The sequence below is a fragment of the Rhododendron vialii genome, chromosome 3a, assembly GCF_030253575.1.
Source record: "Rhododendron vialii isolate Sample 1 chromosome 3a, ASM3025357v1".
NCBI classification, from domain to species: domain Eukaryota; kingdom Viridiplantae; phylum Streptophyta; class Magnoliopsida; order Ericales; family Ericaceae; genus Rhododendron; species Rhododendron vialii.
This window is the reverse complement of record NC_080559.1, coordinates 24,299,422-24,312,976: the sequence shown is the minus strand read 5'-3', so window position 1 is coordinate 24,312,976 and position 13,555 is coordinate 24,299,422.

The window sequence follows — 13,555 nt, the reverse complement described above, 5'->3', positions numbered from 1 at the left end:
ATACCTCTGCAATACATTAATGTTACTTATGTACGAGAAAAAAATGGGTTTGTATTCCACAATAAAAAAAAATTTGTCTATGGATCTTATTTGGTAGATTTTGATGCGATTTATCAAACATTGCAAAACAAATTAATGAAATATTATTTTTATAAATTTATTATTTTTAAGCTTCAAAGTGGTCCTTATTTTGTAAAAGTAGGTATTTTACAAAGTGGAACGGGATAGATTAACGAAATACCAATTAACAAAAAAAAACAAAGAAAAAAAACAAGAAGGGAAACGTTGGACGGCCGTTAGTTGATTTCCTCTCCGTTAGTTGTTGATTTCCTGTTGGATGGATTTTCCCATCCATGTAGGGGCATTTTGGGCATTACACAAGTCAACTAAATAAGAACATGGCTTATTATTTGGGTTTTGTGGAACAAAGGTTCTTATTTTTTGTGGAGAAGTTGCAAAATAAGTACTTATAAAATAAGAAGGTTTCTGGAACGGAGCCTAAGTCACCTAAATTTAGTTAACATATTCTAAAGGTTATTTTTCACATATTGTTGTCAAAATTAATCCTCCAAGAAATTTAATATTGTATCAGAGTTAGGTCTTGAGTAACTTCATCTCACGTGGCCGAGTCTCCGTTGCCCGGGTCAGTCATCTCATCTCATCAATTCTTACCTCCACATGCATTCGCTACATGTGAAGGTCGCCCGCAAGTGCAGAACAAGGAATTCAAAAGTCCCTGGGCTAATAAAAAAATTAATAAACTAATAGACAAACCGAAAAAGAGTTTAATAATTAATATCCAACAATTTTGCACATAAATATGTAAATGTTCAATAATAAAAAAAAGAAAAGTGCAAAAAACGTAAACTATTAAATTTGTACCCTATTGAAGTTGTGTCCTACGTTGTTTTGGAGAATATAAATCATTTATTATCTTGTCTAAATCGATATCATTAACAAGTTTACCTATAAATGAGGTGGGCTAAATTTTTACAAATAAAATTTTATTTTTTTCCCACTCCACTTGCCTTCACCAGGGCTTCCCACTCCACTTGCCTTCACCTGGGCTCTCGCATAGTTCCGCCCTTGGTAGCCCGAGTCAATCACTTCGATCACCTCATTAGTTTCCACCTCCACATGCATCTGTGTTGCAAGTTAAGAGGAGTGTGAAACTTTATCCAACATAGCTCATATAAACCGCCAAAGGTAGGTTAATACATTCTTAAGATTACTTTATCTATTGTCAATTAATTTTCGGTTGGAGTCCTACGAAAAATATAACAGTGCAAAAGAAAAAAAAAATTACTAATTACTTAACGTACCAAAAAAAAAGAAGAGAAATTTTATTTGGAATATTTGGAACAATATTCTAGGAGCTCACCTAATTGCTCGTGCACAACAGCGCAAGAGGAGTTCACCCAGACAAGTTAGTATTAATTTGCACGCATGCACTATAGGTAAAAATTGCGACTGGGGAAGCTGCTGTGCAGCTTCGTGCTGCACAGCATGCTGCGCACCCGCCGGTGAGGTCTTGCCGGCATCGGTTCGGCAATCGGAGACGTTCACCGCGTAGAGCTCGTCAAGTTCTTCGTGTGTGCCAAGAATCAGCTCAATCAAATATCGATAAGTGCCTCATCCGAACACATATAACTTGAAAAAAATAGATTCAGTGGTTTTGATCTAGTGTTTTGTATCCATTAGGATTTTTTTTTTCAAGTTATATGTATTCTGATGCGGCACTTAACAATATTTGATCAAGCTGATTTTTGGCGCACACGTAGAACTCGACGAGCTCTACGCGGTGAACGTCTCCGATCGCCGGACCAATACCGGCAAGGCTCGCCGGCAGGTGCGCAGCACGTTGTGCAGCACGAAGCTGCACAGCAGCTTCCCCGTCCTAAAAATTGATATGGAAGAAAATGACGGTGGCGAAAGTCATAACTCTCATACGATGCTTGAAAACAACTTACTAACAAACTTTAGGGAAAACAGGCTTCGTCCGGTGGGGTACGAGATCTCAAGTTTGAAATTTCGTAGGTGCTATATATTAACTTTTTGGTATCAGTCCATAAAAAGCTTTCTTGTTTAATTGGCACCCCTGCAAGTGAACAGTGGGATTAATTGATCCTCAGATCAGTCGAGATACGCGTAAGTTGGCCCCAAACACCTGAGGTGTAAAAAAAAATGTTGACTACTCTCATAAAATTAATGCTTAGGAAAATCACATAAGGTGATTGGAGCTTTAGCTGTTTAACAAAACAAAGCTCGTTGGATCAACTTTCAAAATTTCATATCCAAAGTCGTCGAGTTATTATCAACTTTAGATATGGATTTAACGACTATGGTTGGTCAATTCAACGACTGTAGATTTGTACGAGGCTCAAGTACTGAGATCACCTAAACTAATTTTCCTAAGCAATATGACTATGGATTTGAGGCAGGATTTCATGTGCCGAAAACTTGTGCTTTTGTGCGAGGAATTTTTCGGTCATTGGATTTAAAAAATAACACATAATCCAACGGCCAGAAAACCTTTCGACACAGAGGCACAGGGATTTTCGGGACAGATGAGATTGGATCCCGGATTTATACAAGGCTCGACCACTCAAACAATTCATATCCAAATTCGTTTTGTCCTTTCCTTAAATGCAATGCAGTGGGTCGACGACCAATCGAGTCATCCACATTATTAAGTTTTTGTCCCCACAATAATATAAACTGGTCCTGATTTCAAGTATGTCGATAAGAAAGAAGGTGTACGAGGATTTGGACAAATTAAAAAAATTGAAAGTCGGCTATATTCCATTATTCCTTTCCTTGAGAGATAAAAGAAGACAAGAGGATAACCTATCATGAGATTCGTCCAGGTTTTAGAGACGGCTTTTGTCCACACAAGATTGGAGATTAGGGGGAGGACCTTTATCCGACCTTTATACTTTTAGTTTAGTAATTCTTTTGTTCGGATTCATTTACGAGCGCATCACTATTAATTCGGATGGATAGGGATGGATCCACCAAGGGAAGGGGTTCCCGTGCTCCCATGAATTTATGGTATTTTTGTCACCCATAATTTTCTACCCTTTTATATTTATCTCCTTATAAACATTAAGTATTCACCTTAAAAGTGTCAAGTTCTCTAATAATCTTCGCAATACTTTTATATGTAAAATTTTTTCTCCTTTTATAATTCTTTTGGTCGGGTCAATTTATGCGCACATTACTATTAATCCGGATGGACAGGGTGGATACCAAGGAGGGGTATGGGCTTGGTCGAGTTGGTGCTTGGGTTATTTTTCTATTGGAAGCTCGATGTACCCATATCAAGTTTTAATAAAGGGAGACTTAAAGAATCATCTTCAGAATCCTTCTAACTTAGAAATCCATCCCGATCATTTTAAAGTGTTATGTTTCCATCCTCAACTCATTTTTTGTACCAAAATTGCCCTACTCTTTACATTTACAATACCATATATATATATATATATATACACACACACATCACGGATCCAATGAGGGATCCCTTACCAGTCTATCGTGCGGACTTCCCCTTTCCTGATCGAATTGCGACGATCCGAGCCGCTCAATGTGTTCAGAACGTGATTTTAAGGGTACCCGCGAGAAATCAGCAAAAAAAATGATCGGGAAGGGCTTGATCCGAGTAGTTTTTACTGAACCGTTCAATAAAAAACTGCTCGGATCAAGCCCTTCCCAATCATTTTTTTTGCTGATTTCTCGCGGGTACCCTTAAAATCACGTTCTGATCACTTTGAGCGGCTCGGATCGTCCCAATTCGATTGGGAAATAGGAGTCCCGCACGGCAAGCCCGTGCGGGATCCCTTAAGGGAACCGAACTATATATATATATACACACACACACACACACACTTTATAGAACTGAATTTTAGGATGAAATCTTAACAATTAGCAATCAAATCCCAAAATTTCCTCCCTCAATCCCGAAAATTCCTCCCCCAATCCTTCCCCCATGAATTCCCTACTCCCCATAATCTTGTTCCACCAAAAACTCTCTCCCTGCCGCACCCAGATCCGTTCCTTCCAGACAATCGCTTCACTACGGCATGTTCACAATCAGTTTCGGGGCCCGATCTTGTCCGTCCCTTAGCACTAGACTATCATCTTCATCCTCTCCGACGGTCCCGGCGTTCCTCTTCCTCGGCGTTCAGATCGATCATCAATCCTTCAATATTCTACTAATCCTCACAGCTACATATTCATCTCACGCGACATGTTTACGAATGAAAATACTTTTACCTGATTGTAATTGAGAGCCTCAGCGCTGGGATCGAGAGCAGCCAGAGTACCAACCGGCCTTCCTTTGAAGTACATGAACAACTTCTTCAGTCTCTCCCACACTTCCTTCATCATCAACTTCGAATTATCCGAAGAACTCGCACCGTGCCCGCCTTGCACCCTTCCGCTTCCTAGAGAGGCAATCGGATCAAAGATCTGGTCCATATTCACCGCGCTCAGTGACAGCTTCATCAGAAGCAGTACCATCGCCGCCTTGCCGCTTCCGCTCGGCATTACATCCTTGTGGGCTTCCGATTGGTATTGTCAATGTTGAGTTCCTTTTCTTGGAAATTAAATAGGCATTATTTTTCCTTGTAACGAGATGGATTTTTTTGAAAGTTGTTTTGATGGTAATTTAACCATATTTGAACCGTTTACCATGAAATATTTGTTCGAATTATGAGATATTTATCGTGTTCACGTTGTAATCATCATGATAATTTAACCATGTAATGTCATGGTAATTTAACTATTTGCCATGTAACGGTTTGAACATGTCATGTTATTTCTTTTTTTTTTTATGGTAATTTAGCCATGTTCCATATAATAAGATCAATGGAAAATATGACTTTTTGTTATCTAATTGGCCAACTTGAAGAATGAAGAAAACATGAAAAGATGTGGTCAACTTATCATGTCATATTCCTAATAAAATTGATTCCTCAAATACATTCCATGATTAAAAAAGAAGAAGTTATCAATCATATTTAAATTTATCAAATCCCACTTAATTAGGAAAATAATCCAATCCAATCCACTAAATTGGAAAAACAATTCAATCCAATCCCACTAAATTAGAAAAACAATTCAATTCAATCCCACTAAATTAGGAAAGCAATATAACATAATATATGTATATCATAGGGAAAAAGGTAAGAAAGGTAATTCATACATTAAGAGGATGAAAACATAAACATGAAAAAAGGGCGGGATGAATTCTTACATGATATGGATAAAGATGATGAATATTTAAATATTCCTTTAATAAAATGTAACTTTTACCGAGATTTAAAAAAAGAAGGAGAAGGGGATACACCAAGGTGGGGGATCCACCAAGGTGCGGGTCCTGTGCCCCCATGAATTTTGGTATTTTCACTATCATCCCTAATTTTCTTCTTTTCAATTATCTCCTTCGAAAATTGCATAAATATTCACCTTAAAAGTGTGAAGTTCCTATAATAACCTTAAAAAATAACACTTTCACGTGTAAAATATTAACTTTTGGTTTTGGTGCTTGGAATTTTTTATAAAAAAATTAATGCATAATGGAAAATGTTTTAGTTTGGTTGTTCTCTACCCGTATGGAATTTTTTTTGAAGATTATGATTCAAAAGCGCCCTCGTGCATTTTCTGTCACGCTCTGGAATTTCAACATAATAATAATAGCATTTCTAATAAAAGTCTAACGCAGTAATACATCATAATATCCCAAAATGTTCCCCTTAATTCATCCGAGAGAAAAAGATCAAGTTTAAAAGGATTTACAATATTGGCACCTCGGCCAAATTTTCAGAATTAGTCAAAAGACGATAAGTTTAGCGATTACACAATTTTCAAAGTCAAAAGAGTTCAAATGGAGTTACAATTTCATATTTTCAAAAGGGAGTTTACAAAAGATGCTAGAATAACTCCTCGATGTTGGCTTTCCAAAGATATGATGTCAAACAAGCACTCCATGCACTCCGAAATCAATGCCCTTGCGGTGTACCTGAAAATGATAATAAGTTGAGTTACACTAGCTCAGTAGAGATTACTATGCTCAAGCTATAAGCAAATGAGATGATCAATGCACCGAAAGGAACATGAGCAACAACAATATTTCCATATGTTCGACAATAAGGACATGAGCCTCTAAACCAACTCCATTCAACTACAAGCAGGATAATGACCTCCAAAGTTACCATATTCGTTAAGTTATGTGTTTGAATCTCATTTCCGGGCATTTGGGACCCTGTGCGTCCCTTATACATTCCGGCGTCACACCCTATGGTGGATCCGTGGCTTTCTTGTGTACTTCCGAGCATTCGGGACCCTGTGCGTCCCATTTTCGACATCACACCTTACGATGGATCCGTGGCTTTCTTCGTATCGTTCCTTCATATTCATTCATGTTAACCATTTCTCAATCTTTAATAACCTCAAGTTCAACATATATCAACTCTAATAGGATCATGTCAACATGCCAAATAAATTCTCTAAGTCAATCTAAAGCAAGAACGACCAACGGACACCAAGTTTATTAAGTTCAACAAGGTCTTATCTTCCAACGAGGGCCAAAAGAATTTGAGAGATCAACGAACCATTCGAGGTACCAACAATCAAGTCTAGAATTGATTCAAAGGTGTTTAGAGAGTGCTAGAAGTGATCAGGATTCAAACAAGCATGAAAAGAGCAAAACATGTCAAAACAGTCCAGAAAGCAGGGGGGGGGGGGGGGGGGGGGGGGGGGGGGGGGGGGGGATCGATTCCCCAAAATGAGGTATCGATACCTGGACGGCTACTATCCAAAGAAGGCTGGGGTATCCATATCCCTTTTTGGGGTATCGATACCCCAGAACTTTTTCAGCGATTTTTTAGACTTCAAAAGGCAAAACCCCAACAACAACAACGAATTAAAACACGATCTAAGTACACAATCAACTCATATACACATAGAGAGAGAGCAAGAAATTCCTACTTCAATGAACAAAAACGAAGATCCAAGCCCAATCAATCGAGCCCTAGAACTTGAAATTTGAATTCCTCCAAGGATGATTCTTTCCGAGGTTCAACCAACGAACCCCGAGTTTAAATTCACGTCTAGAGTGTAGAATGAAGGTTGAACTTTGTGGGTTTCGAGCTTTGAGTGAAGTTTGAGGGAGAGAGAGAGTGAGAGAGAGGAGAGAGCCGTGAGAGAGGGGGGGTCGGGAGAGAGAGAGAGAGAGAGAGAGAGAGAGAGAGAGAGAGGAAATGGGAGATTTATCTCCTTCAACACACACCCCCCTTATATACTAGCATATATGTAAATTGCACAAACACTCCTTCAAATAACAATCCTAACACATTAAACCCAATTCAAATAATTCAATAAATTCCTCATTTATTCCGTATTCCAACATTAATCAAACCTTTTAATAAATTCCAAAAATAAGGGTCTTCACATTTTCTAGATCTGTCTCTATTGCTGGGTATCAATTCCATCGTCTATTAGCAGAGCCCAACTAAAACGGAGGAGAAGTTCTGTACGAAGTTGCCCATATAAAAAGTTCATACCACTTGGGTCTTAGAGAAAACAATTACCAAATCAAGAAATCTCGCACTGGGGCAAAGGAAAATTTTCTTACATTTGAAGAGATCAAGATAAATGGCTTGAATTCCGGAGTCCCTTTACAAAACAACAGAATCGAGTAGCATTGTATGGTTTTTAGGAATCTGGGACGACCATTTATCTATTAGTACACATCTTTATATTATCACTCTTCTACTCTGAAGTCCTTTTACCATGCAACTTGATTAATTGCTTTTCATCACCTTAAAACTTTTTTGATGCCTCACAATCCATTTAAACTGTAAATTATGTATCTCCGAGGAAGAGAGACAGAGAAACCCCTCTCGTCCGCCCCGAGATGAAATCGTGTTAAATTAATTAAGTTGAAAAGGAGAATATCCAGCGCGATTGAAAACGGCAATGGTAATATTGACAGCCGTAGTCGTAATATTCTTATATTGTTGTCACTTGTGCTGCGATTACAATGGCAATGATAATATTATTGCCAATTGTATAGCTGAGGGTAAAGATCAGAGGAATGTTGGCTCAAGCATGGGGGATCTCTACACAATTGTTGTAGGCATCCAATACTCCTAAGCTCTCTCCGGTAAATGCGATTCGTAATTTCGGTGGCAACATATAATTAAGGACCGATAAGTGGTTGCACATCAACATGAGAGAAGTGGCTAAGGGAACGTCATGAATGTTTTTCTTTTTTGGGATACAAAGTGTCTCGGGCCTGCTTTCACATACTTCGAATTAATCCCCACAGTCGTTACACTTACACATGACAGCGAGAGGGTGAGGTGGCCTCAAGAACTACTGGTGAAGAGAATTAAACTTGAGATCTTAACAATGGAGCAAACCCATAATTTTTTGACCAAAACCACTTGACCAACCCCTTCGGATTATCCTTATGAGTGTTTCGTGCATGATAGTTTTTAAAGGATTCATTACCTATACCTACATCTTTCTATTGGAGTATAAAAGTGGGGGTTGCAAGTTTGTTATGCAACTCGCGGAAAAGACTTCTTTGCCTTCAATCTTTTGTTAACTTTTATTCTTTTGTCATTATTCTTTGAGGCCTGCTATAGGTACTGATAGAATTGGAACCGATGGGGTACTGACGGGCTTGTGGGTCTACTCCGGGTCTTGCACGGTTGATTCGAGCTATTCAATAATTTTAAAAAATTTGAGCTGGCCTGTGGATCAAGCATCTACACATATCGGGTGCTCAATCCAATATATGAATGAAAAAATGGAATATTGGAACAAGCACCTACACATATCGGATTGAGCTGATTTTTCACGGGTCCACTCAATATTTTTTGAATTATTAAACGACTCAAATTAACCGTGCGGAACCCAGAGTGGGCCCCACAAGCCCATCGGGTCCAATTCTATCGGTACCTATAGGCTATAGCGTTAAATTGTTAATGTTGTTCTTTTGTGGGAGCCATAACAATACATAACAATAAACGCTAAACTTAAAATTTTAGAAGTGGGACCCATGACATATAAGAAGCAGGAGCATCGTTCTTATTATTGTTTGTAGGACCCACAACACTAAATAGTAAATTTAAAATTTAGAATGTCAAACCCACCACATTTATACTATGCAGGAGCTAGTGGACCCCGTCCTTGAAGATAAAAATTCAAATGGTAACTGTTATATCAACACAAAAGGAATTGAAAGAATTTGATTAGGGACTATTGAAGAATAAGTGATTCAAAATCATTGAAAGCACCCAAAAAAATTTGATAGCCGAGATGACGGCAGCAATCGATATTATTTATGGAACAGTTTGTGCCAACTAACTAATAGTATTGGACAAAAGAATGACTATGACAAATATGGTAGTAGAAATTAGTGATGCGGATAACAAAAGATTTACAATGGTTCTCTATAGAAAGGTGCAAAAATAATTAATAATAGTACTCCTAGACTGTGTAAGGTAAAAAAATTTCAAAACATGATGGCGGCGACTAACAATGGTAATCAATGAGGTTAGTGATTTTGATGTACAAAGATAATACGTATCGACTTAGTATTGCAACTAATTTCATAATTGCAATCACATGGTTATAATTATAATCTAATAGTATAATCACGTACGTGTGATACTTTTTACTATCAAATTAAACTCTTGGAACTTGTTTAATTTGGGTTTTGAAGGAGGTTAATTTTTAAGAGTAATGAGTGGAGAGAGATAGATAAAGAAAATTTATTGAAAATTGTGCACAAGAGTTTTGAGATTCCCAAACGAACAAACCCTTGATAATCGATTTATAACTAACATGACGATCGATATCGAGCACCAAAGCATGTGCCAGTGCTAGTACATTTGTAAAAGGTAACACGTCAAAAACTAGTGTGTTTGTCCTAGCTTTTACTATTGGCAAAAACTGATTTCACCAGTATTACCAAATTGGAATCATGAATGATAGCACTAAAAATTCAACTTTGGATGATTCCTTATCCCATAACTACTCCACGAACAATCTTGTTTGATAAACTTCATTTTCCAATAGTCTTTGTCCTCTTCTCCAACATTTGGTTTCTTGACTGATCATTTCTAATTCCACCAAATGTTGGTATTCATGATTTCCATCTTGTTTCATCAATCGGATGTGACTTCATTGGGAGAAAATACAACTTTTGTGTACGTCATGATATGAGGACTCATTTGGAATGGAATCAATTTATATAAGTGCTCGGGACCAATCCAAAGAAAGCGACTTTTCTGTTCTTTGATTTGAGATGCTGGGCATGGTGGAGTCATTTCAATCTACCCCTTTTTTTTTTCTTTGGGGAGACATTTTCTTCCACCTTTTGGTGCATCATTATGCTGCATGTCACTTCAAAATTGAAGCACTGTTATCTTTCTATGAGGGTGTGATGGTGATTTGAATTTAATTTGAAGGTTTAACACAAAAATCTAGTTATTTCTCATGTTGACAAACAGCCCAAATAGGAGGGAGGGAGAGAGGGGGGGGGGGGAGGGGTGTGTGTGTTAATGTGTTTTGCCATATTTGCAATTTGAAAGAGCTAGCGGGAAGATAAAGCTTGTTTGAATCGAAAGGTATACTAAACGTGTGAACTTATAGAGAGAGAGCGAAGAAAAAACTTAAGGGACGCGTGAAATGTCAGAAATGAATCAATGATCTATATATTATTATCTAGTATAATCTATTGGGGGTGCTGTTAATTCCACGACCTCTTGTTTCATGCCACGACCTCTTGTTTCATGCCACGACATTACAATTAACCACTTGCTGCTTAAAATCGGGGTCATATTTATTTACATGTCCTGGCAATTCTTGTTACCTTTGCATGTCTCCTTCCTCCCCTTCTTCTCGATCGTCTTTCTATGATTTTATCCACTACCAATCCCCTAAACGTCGACCCACAAGAGATCCACCACTCCATGTTCTACCTGTTCCTCTTCCATCTCTCTTTTATCTCTCATGATACCGATTCCAATTTTACTTCTAAGGACTAAACCTATTAATTTCTTCGTTGCCGAGAGGAAGAAGACGGGAGTAAAACAAATCATACGTCATGAAAACCAAATATACACCAAGTTCCGAACCCATTTGTAAAAATTTTCCCTTTATCCTTTGCATCCAAATCGTGATATATATTTTACCAATCAAGCTTTTGTGGTTTTACATAGATTAAATATACGAACCCGAGGAATGGGTATAAAGGTATTGCTTGATTCGAGGATCACCGTCGGTGAGAAGTTATTCATTTATTTGTCAAGATTGTATTTGTTGAACTTTAATTTTTCGTCATCGATTGGCAAAAACAGGAAAAACTTTAATTTTAAGTCACATAAATCATATTGCTTTTAGTATTACTTAGAGTAGAAATACAGTTCATCGTCTTTACTCTTTATTGTTTGAACATTTGAAACTTGGAACGTGGAATTCTTGTCTATGAAGAAAGTGGATTACTTTCTCTTGTTTGGTTGTTGAGAAAAAATGAGAGCAAATTATGAGGAAATGACTTTCTTTTGTTTGGATTCAAGAGGAAAGTGGAAAGAAAAAAAAATGATGATCCTTGCTCGCTCCCTTCTCCACCTGTTTCTAGACTTTTCTGTAAACGATTCCTTTCTTTTCTTTTTTAAATGAGGAACCAAACCATCAGTGTGGAAATTTTCTTATTTTCCTTTCTTTTCCTTAGTTTTCCTTAGGTTCCAAACAAAGGATAAAATTCTTATTTTTATGAGACTTTTAATAAGGATTTTGATGTGCCTTCGGATGACAAAGATTTGTTGCCTAACCCTTTTGGGTTTCGGCAAAAGAGGTTTGTTCTTTTTCCAGGGCCTCAGACAAGGACATAATTCTCTGGCCCATTTTCCCAGAGCCAACCAGTAAGGATCATCATTAGGCCTGAGAGCCCGAAGCCCGCACAAAGCCCGCCTAGCCCATAGGATTTCAGCCATGCCCCGCCCCGTCAAGCGGATGAGCTAGCCCAATCCGAATAGTATGTGGGCTGGGCTTGGGCTCGAGCTTGGTGGTTGAAGCACGGCCCGCTTGCAAACCAGCCCGCAAGCCATACTTTCTTGCTCATCTCCCACTCGCATGGCAATGTTTTTTTTTATCTCTCACCATATAACAAGGTTAAAGGAAGATTGTTTGGTTAGCATAGGCTAGCATGTGTTTTTTGAAATACAATAACTCCATTATTTTTCATGTGTCAATTGATAAAATATTCCATTTATCTCACGGCCGTGCAAATTTGTAGTACTAGTTTTGTTTGAGTTTGTCCTTGTTAATGTTGCTCTAACAAAATACTAGTATAAGAAACAACAAATATGATGATGTTTCTTTATTTTGAACGGAGTACTAAGTTACTGTTTGGAGCTTTGGTACTTAATTTGGTCCCATAAAATGGACTTTGTTGGTTCTAAACAGTTTATCTATTATTGCTACTTGCAATAATGGTGTACCATTTTCTTATCGTTGAGAATTTCAACTATTCACACTAAAATGTTCTTTTTAATTTGGGAAAATGACGGTTCAATAAGTGTTTTGATAATTAATACTCGTCAAGGACATGCTGAGAACATTTATTAATGAGATGAAAATATCCTTAGCTGGTATTAATTATTAAAACACGTTCTTGACCGTCATTTTTCCTTTTAATTTAGAGATTATATAAAAAGAAACCTTCACAAAAAATCCCAGCCTACCGGATTCTACTAAGCCTGTGGGTTGGGCCTGAGCTTCAACTTTTGACGCATAGCCCAGCCTGCTCGGCAGATCAAAAAAGAAAAGGAAAATGACGGTTCAGGACGTATTTTGATAATTAATATCCGCCAATGACATGCTGAATTTCCTTTGCGAGTATTAATTATCAAAATACGTCATGGGCCGTTATTTTCCAAAAAGGAACCTTGCTAGGCCCGGCTCGTGGGTGGACTGGGGTAGCAACTTCGTGGTCAGCCCGGCCCAATGATGACCCTTACTTGCGAGTTTGACGGTGACGGAAACGGAGAGGAGGGAGGAGATGGGGGTGGGTGGTAGGGTTGCCCGCAAATCAATTTGATGCGGATCGGTCTAGTTTTCAATCTGATCCACTCGCGACGGATTGTCGCTTTCTCCATCCGTCAACCGTCCGTAGTGTTTGTTTAGTTGATTCAGTTTGAGTGATTTCAACGAATTTGAGCATGCAATTTATTTTTTTTATACACACCAAGCAAATGAAAAAAAAAGCCTCAAAACTTCAAATCCAATCAAGTTCGCCAAAAATTTAAACAAGTCTAAACCAATATTACTTAGAATTAAGTTACATTCATCCACCCTAAATCTAAAGATAAATTATTACACGTCAATAACACTCGAAATTTGGAGTTAGACTAAAACATGAACTTGATTCAGATTTTAATGTACCAAAAAAATAGAGAAGGTTGTTAATATTTTTAACATAAAAACATCATAGAATATATGTCAACTTTATTACCCGTGAAATTTTGTTCAAATTGCTCAA